This window comes from Micromesistius poutassou (genome assembly GCF_964030765.1).
Source record: "Micromesistius poutassou genome assembly, contig: SCAFFOLD_5708, whole genome shotgun sequence".
Lineage (NCBI taxonomy): Eukaryota > Metazoa > Chordata > Actinopteri > Gadiformes > Gadidae > Micromesistius > Micromesistius poutassou.
This window is the reverse complement of record NW_028179301.1, coordinates 1-10795: the sequence shown is the minus strand read 5'-3', so window position 1 is coordinate 10795 and position 10795 is coordinate 1. Positions and strand designations below refer to the sequence as shown.

At 49.6% G+C, this 10795-nt stretch overlaps 1 pseudogene across 1 annotated transcript; it reads left to right on the top strand.

The window, feature by feature from the left end:
- Positions 1-705: 705 nt before the first annotated feature.
- LOC311372936 (parathyroid hormone-related protein pseudogene) lies at positions 706-7417 on the top strand (annotated as a pseudogene). The gene is made up of 4 exons: positions 706-755; positions 1249-1370; positions 6758-6906; positions 7027-7417. The product of its transcript is annotated as a parathyroid hormone-related protein pseudogene (transcript).
- The last annotated feature ends 3378 nt before the right edge of the window (positions 7418-10795 follow it).

Sequence of the window (10795 nt, the reverse complement as noted above, 5' to 3'; positions counted from 1 at the left end):
CATACACATACACACACACACACTCTCTCTGTCTCAAACACACACACTCATACATAATGCACACACACACACACACAGACACACGCACATACACAAACTCAGACAGCATGCAGCAAACTTTCCCATCAGCGCCAGTGGTTGATCTTCCCGGGCCGCTCCCACTCAACCAGTTGCTGTAGCAGCCCTGGTGTGTGTGTGTATGTGTGTGTGTGTGTGTGTGTGTGTGTGTGACGGAGGAGGTCAGCCTCCCAGCTACTCAGAGAACTTCCAAAGAACCTTCGTCTCCTCCTCCTCCTCCTCTTCAGAACAGGACAAGAAGCCGCCGAACGCACACCTGGTCTGGGAGACGAGGACCATCGCTGTGCCGCTCGCCTCAGACCCGAACCTCAACCTCCAACTCCAACCGCCTTTTTTTTTAAACGTTTTTTGTTCTTTATTCGTCTTTTTTTTTTCTTTTTGCTTCATTCTTCTCAGGATCGTTGGCGTTTTGGGGTTTGTTTTCGTGGTTTTTGAGTTCACTTTGGGACATTATTGAAGGAGGAGAAGAGAGATGAAGTTCAGTTGAACGGACTGAAGACAAGTCGAGAACAAGAAAGAACAACTTTTGGATATTTTATTCTTTTTCCCTTTGCCCGTGTTATTTCTTAAGAGCCAGGACACTAATAACACTGGATAGAAGAAAAAACAACTTCTTCAGTCTTCATACTTTTTTTTGTGTCTTGTCATTTGCATGACAGACCCATCTGCCTGGGAAAGTAAGTTCAGGCTGTTTTCTCACATGGCCGGTTTGGTTTTCTGTTGGCTTTTGTTGTGGCAAATTGGGCTCCATGGAATTTGTGTATTCCCCCGAAACATGTTGGATTGGTTTGAGTTCAATTAAGGCTGTGGTCTCTCCGTCTATGTTGGCATGACTGCGTCTGTCTGCTGGGTAATAGCATGAAGCTGGGTATGCTAATCATTTCAACTGAAGCTCAAACAAACACTTACACAGTGTGTAGGGAGATACCGGCCAGGAATAACAGGAGCCTGTTTGGGTTAGCATTTTTTTCTTCTTCTCAAAAAGAGAAGCGAGAAGTTAAAATGTTTTTTCTCTCAAACGCTTTTTCACCACCACCACCATGTAGGTTGACACACACACACAAGGCTCTCAGACGCCAACGTTGAGTGTGGAAGGTCGGTCCGTTTGAGTCACCGTCGCTGACCTGTCTGACCTTTCCCCCCCCCCCACCCCCCCTCCTCTCGCTACAGAAACCTGGTCCCAAGATGTTCTGCTCCAGGAGAGCTCTACAACAATGGTGCTTCTCGCTGTTCCTGCTCTGTTCGCCGGTGCCTCACTACGGACGGCCCATTGACGCCCTGAGCAACAGAATGTAAGTCCTCGTCCCCGTGAGAAGACTCTGGCTTTACTGATGTGTTTGTTTACCTGCCTGCTGTTGTGTGATTAACGACGTCCCCGCTTGTGGAAAACACACATGACTCAAATAGTATACAACATTGTGGGGACATCGCACGGTCCCCACAAAGCATGCTTTTTCAATGAATACGGTTCACACACTCTTAAGACAGTGCAGGAGTGTGGGTGGGGAATCCTTATGAATAACAAACGAATGAAATAAATAAAGTACTGTGTTTATAAAAAACAAGATTGGGATACGTTTGAGGGGGGGGGGTTCAGAAGTTGGCTCTGTTCATGTACACACACGAGTGGCCGCGCTCGGTGGGCGAGCGAACGGCTTGCCTCTAATAGCACGGAAAATGTGTTCATTTGTGGGACGTGCCGGCAGCTGTTTTGATAGCCTTCGCCCACCTGTGTGTTTACCTAGGGGAGTGTGTGTGTGTGTGTGTGTGTGTGTGTGTGTGAGAGTGAGTGAGTGAGAGGGAGCATGTGTGTGCATGTGTGCGTGTGTGTGTGTGTGTGTGTGTGTGTGCGCGCTGAGTGCGCACGCGCATATGTGTGTGTGTGTGTGTGTGGAAGGAAAGTGTGATAAAGAGAACGACGAGGAGAACACTGTAACCTCTTTCACCTCCTCTCCCCTCGTCTCTCCCATCGCTTGCTCCTGGTGCCCCCCTCCCCCTCCTCCCTCCCCTCCTCACCCACCCTCCCCCCTTCACACCCTCCCACTGGAGACGAGATGTTTCCTTCCCCCCCCTCACCCCCCCCCTCCTCACCCCCATCATCCCGAGTCCACTCTCTCGCGACCAGGCCGGGGGTGAGGAGGGGTGAGGAGGGGTGAGGGGGGGTGAGGGGGGGGGGGGGTGAGGGTAGAGGAACACACACAGAAAAGTCTTTGTTTGATGCCCTCTTCTTCCACCTTGGTCGGTAATAGCTGGGGAGATTTATTTTTTTCTTCTTCTGTGCTCGACTAGTGTGGGCTGCCTCTACCTGCTCTTGTTTATCTGGTGTGTGTCTGGTGTGTGTGTGGGTGAGGGGGTGGAGGCGGGTGGAGGCGGGGTGGGAGGGGGGGGGGGGGGGGGGGGGTGGAGGCCTACTGCTGATGTATGGCTAGGCTCCGGACCAAGCACAACCAATAGCCCCAGCTCCAGTATATTATGCCGAGCAGAGTCAACCTTCTTTCATCTCCGGAGGGTACAAAACACGCATCATGAGATTTTATTCTCCACCCCCTTCACCTACCCCGACACACACACGCACGCACACACACACACACACACACAGATACACACACACACACACAAAGACACACATACAGGCACACACACACACACACACACACACACATACAGACACATGCACGAACAGACACACACACAGATACACATGCACAGACACACACACGCAGATACACACACACATACACACACACACACACACACACACTTTTGCTTAGCCACCCTCCATCATTTTTGTACGTTTTTTGTTTTTCGTTGTCTTCTCTTCTTCTACTTTTTGTTTTGGTGCTTCGTAGCTGCTCTCCGAGTACGCTGGGCCAATCAGGTTTTAATAAAGCAGGGCGGTGGGGTTGGGAGGAAGACGGGTGAAGCCGATACTGGGCCAACGCGAGACATTAACCTTGAAGCTCTCTGTGATTCCCTCCCCTCCCCTCCCTCTCTTCTCCTCGCCGTTCCTTCTGTTAATATCACATACCGGGAGTCTTTCCATCCCCCAAGACGCTCCCTGCTACATTTCTGTAGACCCACTAAATGATGCTTAAGAACGCTTTTACATCTGAAAGGCATTAAGTCAAAGCCAGTGTAAACCTGGTTAGTGAGGGAGAGAGAAGGAGGGAGACGGAGGGGGAGAGAGAGGGAGGGAGAGAGAGAGGGAGGGAGAGAGAGAGGGAGACGGAGACGGAGGGGGAGAGAGAGGGAGAGTGATGGAGGGAGAGGGAGACGAAGGGGGAGAGAGGGAGGGAGAGAGAGAGATGAAGGGAGGAAGAGAGGGAGGGAGGGAGGGAGGGAGGGAGGGGGGTGAGAGAGAGAGGAGGGGTACTTAAAGTTATTAAAGCCATGCCTTGGCCCATGTCACCCCCGGTAAGGTGTGTTTATTCGAAGACGACACGGGGCAGCCCATTAGCCAGTGGGGGGGTCTAGGGTGTGTGTGTGTGTGTGTGTGTGTGTGGGTGAGGGTGGGGAGGGAGGGGGGGGGGGGGCAGCGTGTCGGGCCTGTTATGCTTGTGTCAGGGGAAACGCGTTGTGTGATGTTCTCTTAATGGGATTGCGAAGCCCAGAGCGTATGCCACCCGAGGAGAAAGAAAAACAGTCGTGTGTGAGTGTGTGTGTGTGTGTGTCTGTGTAAGTGTGTGTGTATTAATGTGTGTGCGTCTTTGTGTGTGTGTGTGTGTGTGTGTGTGTGTGTGTGTGTGTGTGTGTGTGTGTGTGTGTGTGTTCAAATGTGTGTTTGTGTGTGTGTGTGTGTGTGTGTGTTCAAATGTGTGTGTGTGTGTGTGTGTGTGTGTGTGTGTGTGTGTGTGTGTGTGTGTGTGTGTGTGTGTGTGTGTGACAAACCGGCAGCAGCCGAAGAAGAAGAAGAAGAAGAAGAAGAAGAAGAAGAAGAAGAAGGAGGAGGCTTTACAGTGCTCTTCACCAACTCAGCTGGGAATGACGGAAAACTTGAGGCCGTAGCCCGCCACCTGATCCCGCGTTGCCAGGAATCACCTAATCCCTCCGACCTGCTCCGACCTGCGAGTCACTCGCTCCGAGCGTCGATATCGATATCATAACGGCCGACGCTAAGCCCTGTGTATTAATAAGCAACGAGTCACACCGCGCACAAAGGCCCCAGTGTGCGTTGCCGTGCTGCAAAACGCCAACGATAGCGTCATCAAAGCCAAGTATGTCCTTCCTGTCCTCTGACGCACACATCAAAGACACCCCGCCACTCCCCGCCTGCCCACCCGACCCCCCCACCCCCCCCGACCCCCCCACCCCCCCCCCCCCAGCCCCCAAAGGCACGGGAACGGCGAAGAGAAATGTGAGCAATCAATACAGTCTGGCGACGGGCCACCGGAGCGGTAGGGAGGCGAGGCCGATGTTTGGTTTGACTGCGGGCCACAGCCCCCGAGCCACAGAGCTTCAATCAGCTGGCAGACGGAGTAAAAAAGATAGAATCCCACCCGGCTGTAAAGGACCCACGGTGTCGGTTGGGACTGGGAGCACGGCTCCGGCCCCATGAGCAACGACGCAGGTCTCTCCGGAACACAGTCAACGGCCGGTGTGTTTGAGGAGAAGGAAGCGGAAGGAAGCGCTCTGATTGGTTGGGGGGGGGGGGGGGGGGGGGGAGTTTCTCTTTGACGTCGTCACAGTTATTGTCGGACCTCGGAAGAAAGGCTGATTCTACGGCGCGACGTCCTGTGTGCGTGACTGATGTTTGTGATTTTGTCTTTTTTTGGGGGGGCTTATGGGAAATATGCGAATGCGTTGTAAGCAACTACTCTCCAACTTATGGCTGTGGACTATTGTGTTTGGGAGGAACTCATTATTTGGGAATGGGTGGATTATGTAACCTTGTTGGGGTGTCAAGTTTTTGGGGGTGAAAACACCTGAGCCTGGAGTTTGTGTTCAGTTCTCGGCTCATTGTGTGTGCGCTGACAGTTTATTTCACTGACAAAAAATCACCCAATACCCCCGAAATCCCCGCCAGAAGATTTCCCCACCACACACCGCCACTCGAGATCAAAGCGATCAGACACTAAGATCAGTTTGTTTGTGTGCGCGCGTTTGTTTGGTTAGCGCGTCCAGCCCCACATTAGCTAGCTAGCTAGCTCATCGCACGCATACGCAACGTCTTCGTCGGGGCTTTGCTTGGTTTATGTGTTCAAGACACCTGAGATAGCGCTACAGTCCGGCGCTAATGCCACCGAGACCAGCGCTATCTCCGCCGTTCCCACGCCGCCGAAGCTACCACCGAACTCTACACATTGTTCTTTTCCCGCCCCTTCGCTCGCTCTCGGCCTCTCTCTCTCTCTCTCTCTCTCTCGTGTTTTCGTTAGAATTTGGGCCTGGGTAACGGGACACCGGGGCAAAGCAAAGAGCGAGGCATGAGAAGCCCTGTTGGCGTTCTCTCACACAGACACACACACACACACGCACGCACGCACAGCACCTGAAACGATAACAGGTCACAGGTGAATCCTGGCAGGAGCAGTCAAATCGAGGAGCAGTCAAATGGAGGAGCAGCAATTGAGTACTCCAGGGGTCTTCCATGAAGTCCTTCTTTGTCAACATTACAGGACTGACGGGTGAAGACGAGATGGTGGGGTTGGTGGTGGTGGAGGGTGGTGGTGGCGGTGGTGTGGGGGCGCAATGTATAGTGGCGTTGGTTTGTTTTTGTTTTAGGAAGAGGAAAGAAAGTCAAATAGAAAAGTCAAGAGTAAGTGGCAGGCGCTACCAAAGTCGTCTTCGTTCGCTGTGGGAACACACAAGTACTTGGCGGCGGGTGCAAAAAAAATATCAAAAACTTAACACCTACGGTAACTCTCTCGCCGCGAGGAATGGAGCGGGCGTTAGTGGATTTTAATGAAAACTGACAGCCCTTAGGATATGAGGGCCGCTCCCCCGCACTGTAGTCCACTACACAAATGGCCCAGTGATAGGCGGTCATAGTTAATGGACTATCGTTTTGGGGGTGGGTGGGGGGGGGGGGGGGGGGGGGAGGTGATGGGGGCGGCCATTTTTCCGAAAAGAGAGGGAAAACTCATCTGAACCCCTTTGGCAAGGTAGGCTCTCGTGTATCACTTTAACAAGCCTGGAAAAGGCTTCAGTCCCCTGGCTCTATTAATCATGTTATGATGATAGCCCATGAGTTCATTGCATGGATCCAGGAGCAGAAAAATATTTTAAATAAGGGAGAGAGAGAGAGAAAAAACGGGACTAGTGCACAATGAAAGCAGTGTTGTCAACGACAACCGGGAGTGACAGGGCAGAAGGGAAGACGAGAGGACTGCGGGCGGTCGCCAGGATACTATTACTGTAATCGTCGAAACAGGAAGACATCGCCATGTCTCGGATGCCATAACAACAACAAAAGGAAGACATAAAGCCTGCATTCATTTTGTGCTTCAACTCAATTGTGACGCCTGCTTTTGCCCTGGTATAGCGTGTGGGAAGCGTGTGAAACGGCGCACTCATTTGCTTGTTTTACACTGACCTCTGCTGGCCAATTAACATAACTGCTTCTGTACGTTCAACAATTGAACCTTTGAAAAAACTTGAAAAGGGATTGTAGCACAAAAATCGTCCACATTAAACGCCCTAACCTTTCGACCGCCCTTTCTGTGCTTCTGTGTTTCCCTCACAGGAAGCGCTCGGTGACTCACGCTCAGCTCATGCACGACAAAGGCCGCACGCTGCAGGACTTCAAGCGGCGCATGTGGCTTCAGGAGCTGCTGCACGAGGTTCACACGGCCGCCATCCGCGAGCTGCCGGTGCGGCCCGCCGTGACCAGCGGTGGCAGCAGCGTAGGCGGCAGCAGTAGCAGCGGCGGTGGAGGTGCTGCAGGCGGTGGCGCTGTCGGCGTGGGCGTAGGCAGTGCCGCGTCCGTCGGCGTGGGCGTGGGCGGAGTTGGAGTCGGCGGAGGAGGAGGAGGAGGAGGAGGAGGAGGAGTGGGCGTGGTGCTGCCGGGCCTGGCGACCACCATCAACCTGAGCACCACCGGGAGCACGCTGCACTCCAAGCCCCCGGAGGCACCAAGAACCTGCCCATCAGCTTCCGCCTGGAGGAGGAGGAGGAGCTGGGCGGGGGCACCAACCTGCCCCAGGAGACCAACAAGTCCCAGGCCTACAAGGACCGCAGCGCCACGGGCAAGAAGAAGAAGAAGGGCCGGTCGGGGAAGCGGCGCGAGGGCGAGAAGAGGAAGAGGCGGGCGCGCTCGCTGCGGTGGCTGGCCCGGGACGAGGCCGGGAGCGGGTACCACCTGGGGTGGAGGCCTCTCTGGGGTCTACCGAGGGCGGGCCACTAGGGCTGCATCCTCTCCCCCCCCCCCAGCCCCCCCCCCCCCCCCCCCCCCACCCCCCAACCCGCCCCTCCACCCCCCCACCCCCCCACTCCCACCCAGAGATAACACTGTCAGCTTCTGACAAAGGTGAGACGCCTGGTGTGACCGTGACAGCTTTGGCTCTCACACACGCACGCACACAATGCACACACATGTGGACACACACATGCACATGCACGCACACACACACACACACACCACACACACACATGCACCCGCACACACATGCATGGACACATGCACGGACACATACACGTGTACACACCTGTATTCACACACACACAGACACGCACAAACTCCCAGCATTCCCACACAAAGTCTCTCAAAGACACACACACACACACACACTCTGTAAACTAGCAACTCGCTTAGACACATAAACAGATTCAAGGCACACACACATTTCCCATTGCCTGCCGGCTCTTGTTTCCATTCAGATAAATTCGGGGCTGTTTGATGTTGAGGCCTGTTTGCGGTAGCGAGGTGTCTCTCTTTGATGTGATTACAAACACCTGTGCAAATGGCTGTCGTCTGACTCAGCGCCCGCTCATAAAATGTTTGGGATATTGTGTCGACGCACATCAAACAAAGGCACACACATGCGCACACGCGCAAACAGACACACACACCCACACACACACACAAACAGACCCACACTTACAAAAATGTTAAAAAACACTTAAGCCTGAATAAATGTCGGAAGTTCTTCCTTAGCTTTGACTTTGAGACTATCTCACTGAGTGTTAATTATTCTGAACACAAGAAAGTGAAGAAAATCATAAACTAACTGAACTCTTTTCTCACTTCTTTCCTTTCAGAATCCTGCAGAAAGTTAACGTGGACACCTATAAACTCATGTTACAGTCTTCTGTAATTGTGATTGTTTAGGAAAGTAATAGGAACATATTTATTGTCTGTATATATTCTAAATACAGCCGGATAGTGACAATGATGACAATATATTAAATAAAAATATGATTAAACATTATTTGATGATCTGTGAGACAACAGATTTGAATCTTTGTGAATCCTTGCATTTTTTCTTTTTGTTTTGACTATACCAGTTTAAAATGATTTGCGGTAATTTATTTTCGTCTGAATTGTGTATTTATTTTGTAAATTGTATCAAGGTGCTGCTGACCTTCTATATTTTTGTACCATAATGCACTTTAGATATATAAATATAAAAAAATATAAACCAGTATGTTTTGTTAAGTGGCTTTTCTTTTTGTGGTCAATTTTGAAATGAAGAATTAACAACGGTCGATGTGTGTTACTATCGTTTCCGTTTGGGATTTCAATCGTCGGTGTCTTTTGTGTTTTGGACTATTGGCTTTGTGTTTCTGTTCCTGTCGCTGCTGTTTAGAGAAACTGTAGGTATCATTTACCTTCGATGCGGACCACGCCCCTCTCACTGAGGTCAAATGTCGTTTTTTTTAATCCCGTTTTGTTTTTTAATTTCCTTGGAAAACCTTTCGTGTCCTTCGACTCGCCAGCGTTCACTCTGTACATAAACTGAACACATAACTGCTTGATGTTGATGTTGTTTGGCCCCTGCACTGAGACAACACTCTATAATGAACCAATTAAAACATTTTGCCAGTACTCTGCCCCGGCTGTGTGTGTATGTGTGAGTGTCCCCATGCGTCCATTGATAAAGATGCAGCCGATTTGAATAAACTGCACCTATTCCCGTTCAGAAAACACAAGAACCCCTGTATCCAGAACCACTTCATGGCTGTGGACCGCTGCAGGTCCCATCCAGTGTAGGGGCGTGGCATGTCCACTCACACATTGATTGATTGATTTTATTTGATAAATATATAAAATATGAAACAGCACTCTGTGTCATACATTACAATACATACGTACATAGTCAGGGATGAAACAAAAAAGCCCAAAGGCTTATTTCCATTGTGGTCCCTGTGGGGCAGCAGAAGAGGGCAAGTAGCAGCAAATCACACATCAATCATTCAAAAAAATTACACAATTACATACAAGTCACACACATAACAATGATCATAATTAAGACTGGAGATTATAACTATATCAAGACCTATCCCATGGAGGTTTAGGTGCATATGATTAATGGGTAGATTGTGGGTGGGGATCTTGCTTGTCTGCATGACCACAGACACTACAGACATTGAGGTTTTGAACCCACAACCTTTTGGCTGGTAGTCAAATACTCTATTACTCTATTTTCTGATGTAATGCATGTGAATAAAGGGGGCAATGAACAGCTAGCAGAGGTCCTAGGTTTGATGCCTGGCAAAAGGGCACTTCAGCAGCATTACATTCGGTGGGAAGGAACTCATATATTCTTTTCCATCACCCATTCAGGATAGACTGTATGTCCAATACAGTCGTATTAAATTCTGTTCTTAAAATAACTTGGATTCACAGCAATATGCTGTTTTTTTCATTACCAGGTGAAAACAGCAAAACAACACCCAACATCCAGGACACAAATATATTTTCATAATGGTTTAAAATATTATACATGCAACTACTTTAACTCAATTCAAAGTCAGGGATAAATAATGCGTGAATGTATCAGGTGTGTGTGGTCGTTGTCCCCATGTACTCCTCAGCCGTACCACTCTGGAAATGTGATGTTCAACTGCAGCAGTAGGTGTCAGCATAGAGTACAGGAACCACACACCAGTGGCCTACTGGTTTGTCATCCAAACATCCTCAAGGGGTTTTGAACAGAAAATGTAAAGACCAGAATAGACGCAGTTCCTCAGAAGGTCAAATTATGTATTGATTAGTAATTAGGTTTCCCATCTCCTTAAATCACATTATAAATGGTACTCCATCTGTTCTGTAAGCAAAATGTGCTACACTAGTCTCAAATGAATCTGGTATATTAAAATACATTGAATAAGTGTGCTGATATTTGTATATATATATATTATACATATATTATATATATGTATAATATATATATATATATATCATATTTCATGTGACATAACGTTATTATTCAACGGTTCCATGGAAAGACTCCACCACTGAACTAGGCTATGAGAGATCAAAATGCTATACAAGAAAAATAATCAGCAAAGAATAAATGTCTGACATCCACCAGGAGAATACCTCTTCATCATTTCAAGGTCATTTATATCATGGCACATACAGATTCACAGACTGCACATAAATTACAACTTTCCACTCGATAGAGGAACACGTGACAACAAATTGCCATTCTTCATCGTGCAGTCCGTCCAAAATTCAATTACAAATGATCAACAGTTTCTAGGCAGAAGAATGTGGCGTGACGAATGCTTTGGCTTCCTCCAGAACCCTCAAAGCGTTTTCCTCCAGCGGGCTCTGCAA